Source organism: Bactrocera dorsalis, chromosome 1, assembly GCF_023373825.1.
Source record: "Bactrocera dorsalis isolate Fly_Bdor chromosome 1, ASM2337382v1, whole genome shotgun sequence".
Lineage (NCBI taxonomy): Eukaryota > Metazoa > Arthropoda > Insecta > Diptera > Tephritidae > Bactrocera > Bactrocera dorsalis.
In genome coordinates this window covers 6,931,779-6,942,764 of record NC_064303.1, presented here as the reverse complement: position 1 = coordinate 6,942,764, position 10,986 = coordinate 6,931,779, and the positions used below count along the sequence as shown (strand labels likewise).

General features: G+C 33.6%; 1 long non-coding RNA gene across 1 annotated transcript; it reads right to left on the bottom strand.

The window, feature by feature from the left end:
• Positions 1-629: 629 nt before the first annotated feature.
• LOC125775764 (uncharacterized) lies at positions 630-5,118 on the bottom strand. Its single transcript, XR_007421371.1, has 2 exons — positions 4,685-5,118; positions 630-1,615 (listed from the first exon to the last, which is right to left on the bottom strand). It is a non-coding gene; the product is annotated as an uncharacterized LOC125775764 (long non-coding RNA).
• Positions 5,119-10,986: the final 5,868 nt, after the last annotated feature.

Sequence of the window (10,986 nt, the reverse complement as noted above, 5' to 3'; positions counted from 1 at the left end):
TGAATTGTTTTTACTATCCTATCTCCTAAATTGGTTCGAACTGGACACAGTGTGCTAAATTTTCCTGAAATCGATTCAGTAGTTTAGAAGTCCATCGCGGACCAACAACGGGACGCGTAATTTTATATTTAAAGATTACACAAACATATAAAAAGTCATAAAACTCACTTACCTCTTAAATTCTCGAAAACCAAGCGCGTATCTTTTAAGCAAAACACATTAAATTTTCAGTATGTTTGTGCCGAATGTCCTTTACCACAACTGCTGCTGTAGCTGCTGCTTCCGTAGACGCGCCGCCTAATGCCGTAAGCTTGTTTACGGGCAGTTAACACACACTGGATCAGTTGTTTATCTCGCAGTGTCTTTTTCACTTACAATTTTAGCTGCGATTTTATTTGGATTACTTTATTTTATTGGGTATTGAAGCTCATGCGCTTTTTGTGTGTTGGCAAAGAGGATATGCGGTGTGCAGCTTACTTGGATGTGTTGTTTCAAATAAGTATTTTTTATATTCAATAGCTGATATTGAATTCGTATGAGAAATTTGTTTTGGGGCAAAGCAAACTTTCAATGATAAATTCTTCGCGATATTTATTGAGTAGTACTACAAGGACATTTTCTCTTGTAACTTTGACACTTTTGGAAAATTTCGCTTTTTATATTTTCCTTTTTTTATTTTCACATTTTGAACTATGACCTTAATTCGATACACACTTCAATTCACTTTTCACTTACACTTTTACGCACCTTTTCCTTCACTTCGCACTTTCCACTGGTCACTTTAAGTCTCAACACTTATACACTTTTGCTCACACTGCTGTCGCGCGCTCTAATGCCATGCTCTGCTGCACTCTTTAATGCTTCACAAACTTTAATGTTGGCCGAAAGTTTTACTTCGCCGCTTACCGTTATTCGCTGTGACAGCTCACTTCTTCTTTTCGTAAATTTAAGGCGCTGCCATTTTTACAAAGCATTATGTAGCGCTTTTTGAGTGGGGCGTAAGCTATTAAGTATTTATGATTATTGTAATGTGCGCCTAAAAGCAGGCAATGCTGTAGTTTTAAAAGCGCTTTTAAAAGGGTATGTTTTTTTAATTTAATTTTTTTGTTTGCAATAATAATTATATTTTTTTGTTGCACCACTACTTATTGCCGCTTATTATTCGAATCGTTGTCGTTATATTTTTTTATTGATTTTTGTTTTTTTGTCCACTTTGCTTTTATACTGCCTGTTTTACTTTCCATATGCTCTTTCACTTTCTGCTCCATTTATTTAGAAGTGCTTATTTCTACCTTGACTTTTGTTGTTTAACCGTCTTATTTCTGATGGTACTCCTTTAAGCGATTTTGATTTATTTTTTGGTATATTTATTGTATGTTTTCACAAAATATTTTTCAAAAAATGTTTTTCACAAAAAGTATCTTAGATTTCTTGGTAAAAAGTGATTTTTTGGTTGTTTTAGTACATTCACCTTCACATTTTTTAGTAGAAATAGAGCTTTTAGTAGTTTCATAATACTTCCAACTTCACATTTTTTGGTAAAAATTGACGTTTTGATAGTTTCATTGATACATTTTTATTTAGATATCTTTAAATATCTTTAAGAACTCCAATTCTGTAAAATATAAAAAATATTTAAAAATAACATTTAGAGCTTTAAACAATGTACATCTGACTTTTTTAGGCAATTTCAAAAATAAACTAAGAACAATTTGTTATACATTTGTATAAACTTTACTCTCTTACAAATTTATTTGCGACATTTCATACTGGAAAATAATAATTTGAAATTACTAATAAAATTCATTTTCTATAGAATTTTTTCAAATTTATGTTCTATATAATGCAATACTATAAGAATTTAAAACTTAAAATTTAATTGAATATATTTTATACCATGAGTACGTTACTCAGTACAGCTCTGAGAGTTTAAGAGTATAGACTGAATAGGTAATACCATTAACCGTTTGAGAAGTATAAAAATAGTCACTTTGAAAGTAAACGTATGCTTCGAAAGTCATAATTTTTTTTCGCCTAAAAATATGCAAAAATTTTAAAACTAGTAATAAATATTTTTTTTTTAAATTTTAAAATATATTTGATTGGTTTTTTTTCCAAATCAACTGAAATTATTTAAAAGTAATGAAAAGAGAACGCCTAATTACATGCAAAAAAAGCATAAAGGAACCCTGCAAGTAATAATTTTTTTTTCTCCTACAAGTATGCAAAAGTTGCGCGAAAACAAAATACTTTTTAATTATTTTTTTCAATATCAGTTCATGTCAATATTATGACATAAATTTTAAGTAATCCAGTAACTGTATAAGAAGTATATAAATGGTAACTTCCAAAATTATAAAAAAATTTTGCCTTAAAGTAAGCAAAAATGTCGAAAAAATTCTAAATATTTTCCAATTAGAAAATCGCTTCACTTTTTAAAATATATTTGTTGGATTTTCTGCAAATCGCCTGAAATTTTTTGAAATTAATAATTTTTTTCGCCTAAAAATATGTAAAAGAAATGTAAAAGGGTACTTTGTAAGTAATAAAATTGTTTATGAGTTTTTCTTCACTTTGAAGGCAATACAATAATTTGTATCGATTAAAAGTGTGCAAAAAATTCGCAAAAAACAATTAATATTTTTTTTTGAAATAAATACAGTTTTTAATAATTAAATATTTTTTAATTATTTTTTAAATTTCATGTCACTTTTCACATTTAAAATTTTTTTCAGGTTTTTTTTTGCAATTCAAGCTTTAAAAGTAACAAAAAGATTTTAATTTACCTAAAATTATAACATTTTTTTTATTATTTCAACATATTTTTTATTCCGATTTAATGTCACTTTTCACTTTTTAAAATATTGTAACATGCTTTTTTACCAATTCAAGCATATGAGCAATACAATAATTTATTTTGCCTACAAGTATGCAACAATTTCGAAAAAATAAATATTTCTAATTGTTTTTGTAGTTACATGCCACTTTTCACCTTATTTGAAAACTTTTTTCAATTCACTCCATAATAATACATTCATGCTTTATTCAAAATATTATTATTTTTAATCATTGAAAATTTTCACAGTAATGATTACCACTAGTTAAGGTTATCGCAGTTTTACTGTAATGGGTTGAACAGGTTCGTTTAATGCTTTTTATCACTTGCAATTAAAATTCACTCAATTGAAGAAATTTCCATTAAAATTTGTATGTACATATGACACTGTTCTTTCTTCATGCAGTGACTTAGTGATTAAAACTTTTTTTATTTCACAATTTTTTGTCGATCAAAGTAATTAAAATGTGATTTGCAAAGAAATTATTAAACTGTACAACACTCGGTTGGGTATTTTAAGCAAATATTTCAATATTGGAGGCTCACTACGTAGAACGCGGAAATTACTTTTTCTGTTATGAGCCAAACTTTAGAAAAAAATTTGGTTTGTGTTGTCAATCATTTTTTTTTTATGAAAATAGTTAAAATTTAATTTTCTAAGAATTTTTTATCAAAGGTTTACTTTTTCCGAAAAAAATGTTTCAAGTAATGACTTTTTTCTTTGCCAAGTTAAATTTTTTTTCTCTCTTGTCAGAAATTTATTTCAGAGAATTATTTTTTTCTTTGCCAAGTTAAATTTTCTTGTCTTTTTTTCTTCTGTTTTTATTTCAAATAAATACTTTTTCGAAAAATGTATTTCAAAAAATATGTTTTTCTTTGTCAACTTGATTTTTTTTATTAAAAATTCTATGCGTAGTAAATTTTTTAAAATAATTTTTAGTTTTAAAAATACAACAACAAAACATTTTACTTAAATTCAGCGCTAAATAAGCACATAAATTTTAAATTTTTTTTCTACTTGCAATTAAAGTATTATAATACTTAAAATAAAATTTGCCAGAGAATTTATTACCAATGAATTGTTTTTTTTACAATGAAAATATTTAAAATTTTATTCTTCAGAGAATTTTTTATCACTATAACTATTTTTTTTATGAAAATAATTAAAATTTAATTTTTCAAAAAGTTTATTATCAAAAAACATTTTTTTTGTCATATTGAACTTTTTTTTATTAAAAACTTTTTACCGTATTTTTTCACTTTTTAATTTTAAAAATATAATTTTTTTTTTCACTGCTAAATAAGCGCGTATACACATGCAAACAATTTTGTTTACTTTTAATATTTGTTTATTTTAAATTTTTGTTTTCTTTTTCCATTTTAACATTAAGCAAATGGAACTCAGTGACTAAAGATAGGAAACTTGTACATCTGTATATATTTCTGTAACTATCTCAAAATTTTGTTTTATTCACATAATTTCACAAAGACCACAAAAATTATTTTTTTTTTTTGAAAATTTTTATTCATTTTTCTTTCCTTGTATTTGTTTTTGTTATTGTTCACGAAATGTTATTCTTTTCGTTCTGCTGTTCTGCCACTTTTGTTTACATTTGCCTTACAACGCAACTCGCTGTTTGTTTATACACGAAACAGTAATTTAATTCACTCACACCCGTTCATTTTCAATTTCCAAAATGCAGAATAATTCATATTTTATCGCTTACTTTTTAAATTTACCGTTATTGCTGTTTAGAGACGCGCGCATTTGGAATGAATTTATACACATAAACAAAGATTTGCACACTTACAAGAAATTCAAATTCAAATTCACTAAAACTCTCTCACCTTTAAACGGTAAATGCGCGCACATTTTATTGCGGCTCCGTCGTATACGTCCGCTCGCTGTGAAATGATAACACCTTCTGTTGAATGTCTTGCCGAATAAGTGTCCAACAAGCGCGGCTATAACATAATTGCAATCGGCGCTTTACAGTGCGCTGTTAACTTCTGCAGCGTTCGTGCACTGTTAACGGCGAAATTGCCGCGCTGCACCTGCTACATACCTGCCGAACAGCAGCAGCGTTATTGTTACATATTCCAGCCATTATAACTGATAATAGCATTTCAACTCTGTACGCACTGTGACCAAAAGACCGACCCCACAGCGCCCACCGCACCTACCTCTGCGCCTAGTAATAATCACGCCGACACCGTTCCACTTGTCGCTACTGCACAATGTTGAGGCAGGTTTTGGCACCACTGCCATCACGTGTTCGGTGCTCTTTTCAACGCACTTTTTTCTTATGATTTATCACATTTTGTTGTTCACATTTGTTTTTGTAATTGCTTCACTGCTGAACTTGAACTACAAAGTGGCGTTGTGTTGCTTTCACCATTGTTGTTGTTTTTGTATACACAATTTGGTGGTTTGTTCGACTGTGCGTTTTGTTTTTGTAGGTACTCTCTTTTTTGCCGGTTAGCTGAGTATGCTCTCATTAGATTTGTGTTGTGTTGGTTTTATTTTGCAAACATATTTTGTATGTGTGTTGAGTTGCGTTGTTGTTTACATTCATGTAGAGTTACCAGACTGTTGAAATCATACGAAATTAGAAAAATATGGCATTTTATTGTAGATGTAGTAAATTTTTCCATCTTGAAAAACTAAGCAAAATATATTAGTGTTAGGTTATGCTAATCTGTTAGCCCGATAAGCCACGCATAGACCAGTTTGGTCCTTTGCCATACCAGATGGAGTTCAGTGGCTAAGTCCAAGAGGAGAGGTCATCGTTCAGGATGTCTGCGCTTGACGCCAGTTTTAACAGATTCTGAGGGCTCACTATCGACACCTCCTCCAGTGTATCATACCGTAGGGACCTCAGATGCCTACAGCGTAGTCTTGCCGAGACAAGTGCACAAGAGATGTTGCATTGTTTCGCCCCAGGTAGTGACCAGTTAGTATTCCCATCACGTTCCTTCAGTCTCTTCTATCGAGTGCCAATAGAAATTTTGTGTACTTCCGATCTATCTTTTTGCACATGACTATTGCAGTTTTGTAACCAGGTAGCACGTTCCATCGAGTTTTGGTTTTTATTACCATCCTTCTATCAAGATCGTCGTATAGACAATGCACGGATTTCCCATATTTATCAGGTTTTCGAATGTTAGCCGTATACCATTCTTGACAATCTCGTCCACTATTGCCCGCGATGCCTTTGTGACCTGATAGCCAGTAGAAGTGAACTTGCTTACTTCTGGCAATACTTTCCAATGCTGTCCTTCTTTCCAAAACACTTCTGGCCGTTATGCGATACGAGGTGATGTCGACTCTGGAATTGTCTACAGGTGCATTAGAGGCCAGCTCCGCGGTTTTCGCAATAGAAAAGACCTGATCTTGAAATATACTGCAGTGCAGTCCGGCAACTTATAAGATTGCCTTATGCCTAACTCTGAATATTCCCGCACCAACTCAATCATCCCTTTTCGAGTCATCCGTATAGATGTTCGAAAAGTTGAGTCTAGCTAACATACCTTTACGCCGAGCATGTTTTTATATGCTTACTTTGAACCTTCTGTCCAAGTTGAAAAGTGGGGTCATGTAGTCGGTGTTTTCCCATCCGTCATTACCCATCGAGCTATGCCCGAAGGTTCTATATGTAAATTCTCCTGCAGCTAGTAGTCGTCCGGCCGATTTTGCTGCGCGGTATTCAGCGAAGGGGCAGATCTCAGGTAGTTATGTAACCAAGAAAATACAACACATACAGTAGAATTTTGTGAAAACGATTAGATATACAAAAAAAACTGTGAACCTCGCACACACAAAATTATCCAAAAAATACCAAAAATTACTCAACGTGTAAATATAATAGTGTGGCAACCTTAAATTTGGGTTTTCATTAAAATTTGTGTTCTCTGTACGCAAGCGCATTGTTTGGGGTGGGCGGTAAGATTTTCTCAGAAAAGAGGTGACCAGAAAAAGAAAACTTATTTGTAGAATTATTAATAGATCTTATTTGGAAGAAATAAAATGTTAAAAATATGGTAGCGACATCGTGACGTCATAAAAAATTTGTCGTAATCTACATATGTATATCTCTATCATTCTTAGATGGTGGTATTACGAACCATACCGAAATAATAGAAAGTTCTCTCAGCGCTTGTGTTTTAAGATTATACCATAAAAATGGTTGGATGAAGCATCTCATTATCGTTAACATAGTTGTGTTTTCTAAAACTTTTCTGAAAGCCTTTCTGCTAGACGCCTCAAAAAGTCCGCAAACTGTAAGCGAATCTCCGAAAAAACTCTTAGTTATAGAGTCAAGTATTCAAACTTGCCTATTCTAGTCTCTATCCACCTCCATTAAAAAATCGCCCTGTTCTCATCAGAGAGAAGATCAGAGAGAAGATATCTTTCAATCAACGACTTGAAACAATTGGCTTTGACCACTTTCGGTATGAAATGGTCAATGCTAGTAAATATATTTGTACAAAGTTCATGAATCATGACTGGCTTGTTGGCATAGACCATAGACTTGACATAGCGCCACAGGAATTAGTCTAACGGCGCCAAATCGCACGATCGAGGCAGCCAATTGACTGGGTCATTTCATGTGATAACACGTTCACTAAACCTGGTTTTCAATAAATCGATTGTGACATTCGATGTGTGGCTTGTGACGCCTTGTTTGTTTCTTGTTGGAACCAAATATTGTCCAAGTCCAAATCATCCACTCCTTTGTTAAAAACATTCGGTTATCATTTAACGGTAGCAATTTTCATTCACAGTAATGTGCCGATCTTGAACATTACGGATGAAGTACGGCCCAATAACGTCGCCGACCTATAAGCTGCACCAAACCATTATTTTTTCGGGATGAAATTGTGACTCATGAAGTAGGTGTGGATTGTTGCCTGACCAATAACGCATATTATGTTTATTGACGACGCCATTCAGTCAGAAATGAGCCTCATCGCTGAAGATGATTTTTCGATGGTAATCCAGATCATTTTCAAGTTGTTACTCAGCCCAATTCACGAACATAAGTGGTCAAACGTCTTCAGTTCTTACATCAATTTGATCTTGTAAGGATGTGGACCGCGATCTTTTCTCAAAATTCGCCACAACGACGTCACAGAGATGCCCAATGCTTGAGAACGATGTGTGAGAGACTGATTTGGGTCTTCTTCAACTTATGCACTAACGGCAGCAATATTCTTGACACTACAGATACTTCTTTGTCTCACTGGCACGGGACAATTTGTACTGCACCTGTGGATTCAAATTTTTCCACTAGACGCTCAATTGCTGATCTGACAGGACGATTATGATGAACATAAAATGGACTCTTAAAGTTGAGGCCACTGCCTCCGAATTTCAGTTGTAAATTTTAATAATTTCGACTCGGTGTTGGATCGTATATCTTTCCACAATGAAATGGCAAGATTTCTTGAAGAGAAATATCAAAAGAGCGGGAAAAAATAAGAAGTCGTTTTCAGTCCCTATTTGTCTAGTAGTCCCTTTAAAAAAGGCCTGTATTTTCAGCATATACGAAATCTTTGATAAAATCGAAAGAATGTCTAAGAATATTTTTTTTTGTCATAAGTGTAAATCTGTAATTAACAAAAAAACACACCAAACATTTATATAAAACGATTTTATTGATAAATTTTAAATCCAACTTTTAAAATTGATTTCTTTTATGAAATCTTCCATTGATGCATTTGTCGGTGTGCTGGCGGACACACCACGTACACGCATTGATGCCGCCATTGCAAGGCGCTAATCTAACAGCCTTTCCTCCACCCCCACATAGCCCGCCACTTACGCTTAGTTAGCAAAACGTTCAATGATTGTATTTATTTTTGTTTTTACTTGAACTTGATATTGAAAAACTTTGGCGATTGTTATGTAGGTATTATTGCTGCTGAGACGACGTCGCCAACACTACAAGCGCCCACACCATAAAAATAGCAACAGCAGCAACAACACAGCAACGACGGCCAGCACAATCATAAAGTTAGCAACAAAAGAACAATTGAACTATGTAGTGTAAAATATTGCAAGAGAGCATGCCAATAGATTGCCTGTGAAGCCCACAAATAAAGCAAGTCAATCAAGGGTTAAGATCAAGGACACAAAAGAAACGGCAAGAAGATGTCTAAGGTTATTGATATATGTACATATATAAATATATATATACCATATGAAGAAATAGTAACTGCAAGCGCTTCAAGATTAGTTCTCAAACGCAAGCGTCAACAACAACAACAAACAATAGAGATTACAGTGAGCGTGGAAGAATGGTAGACAGCACAATGACATATTCTTTTCAACACTTCAAAGTTTATATAAGTGCAACGATTTCATTGAATGTATTAAATTACAGTTTTATATATATGTATAGACATATGTGTGTAAGCGCATTTGCTACGTTGTAATACACAACCGGAAACGTTATTAACTCTTTTCACCACCATTCAGTTTGACTTTGAAGTGACTTTGAGCAATCGTTTGCTTCAATGGCCTCATACACAGCAAAACTAAATCCATCAGTTAACCAGCAGGATTAAAAGTTTTTGTTGCATAAATGCCAACATGCAACAAATGAATGCAAAAGTAATGGCGGAAAAGTGCTTGGCAGCAAAAAGGAAATTGTGAAGGATTTCATTGGAAAATGTAATTGTGACAGGCAAGTAAATAAGATGAAAAAAGATAATACTTACATACATATGTTTTTTCCATAAAATAATGGTGGTAACCCTCAAAAAAAAAGAGAAATGAAAACATCTTATAAAGGACGATCCATTTCGAGACTCCCTACTTTTTTTTAAAGAAGGAACACAGAAACTGCAAATTTAATGAAGAATGTTTATAATCAATTGAAAGAACATTTTTTAGCATTTATTTTTTAAAGATTGTCTCTTTCAAATGTTAGCAGACGTCTCAGATGCTCCATCCGTTGAGTCCAATATTCAATAACTTGTTCGAACATTTCGACTGCTAACTGGCGAATGACACGAGTGATGTTTTACTCCACGGCCTGAATTGAGGCGGGATTCTAGGCATAGACTTTAGACTTTACATATACCCACAGGAAAAAGTATAACGATGTGATATCATACAATCTTGGTGGTCAATCGACCGGCCCAAAACGTGAACTTATCTGCCCATCGAAGTGTTCTCTTAATAAATCCATTGTCTGATGCAATGTGTGGGAAGTGGAAGTGTACGCTTTCAATTTAATATCTGTACGTCAAATGCCCCAAGTCGTTCCAAACATCAGCCCGTGTTGCTTCGAACGCTGCCGAATCGACTTTCTACAGTCCTCGTTTACACTCTCAGCTACGACTCCGATATTTTTTTTCACTGCTTGTTGGGCGTGATGTGTTCGGTCGAATATTATCCAATAATGAATGCTGGGTCTCAAGATGGGTGATGATGCTACGAATAGTACGCTCAGTAGGCCGATTATGTTGATCATAAGTTGAGCAAAGCGCTTGAAACACATTCTTGGAACGTGAATTTTCATAATAAAGTTGAACGATTTGTAAACGTTGTTCACGCGTAAGTCTTTTCATGATGAAATGCCAAAAAAATCATGATAGTTTGACATGGCTCACGCGTGATCTCTCAAAAAAAGCTATTGAAACAAGAAAGTATACTTGATCACTCGATACTTACTTATTTCTAAAGAGCAAAATCAGAGGAACTGAAGAACTGAGAAATGAAAATATCATATAATATCACCGCTCTAACTGCCCAGATTCAACCTTTTTCCTAGCTCTAGACATAAAATAAGCTTTCTGAGGCTTCAATCTACATTCAACCTTTTTCTGAATCAAACCTGAGACTGAGTCATTCTAAAATCGACCATTTCAGATCACAATCTAAATTTTTTGTGTTCCCGGTCACAGCGGAATCACCGAAAACTGCAAAGCCGATGATTTTGCTTGGGATGCCACACTTACCTTAATAACATCCAATTAGAAACTTGTCGGTATTTCGTTGTCTCCTTGCGTTCTAGCGCGTAGCCAATTAGCCTCGACCGGGTGAGATCGACAAGCGCTGCTCAACAATCAAAGCTTGTATGACTATGAGACCCTTCTGGCCCAAAATGAATAATAGGAGGTCCCCTAAACTACTTGCTCTT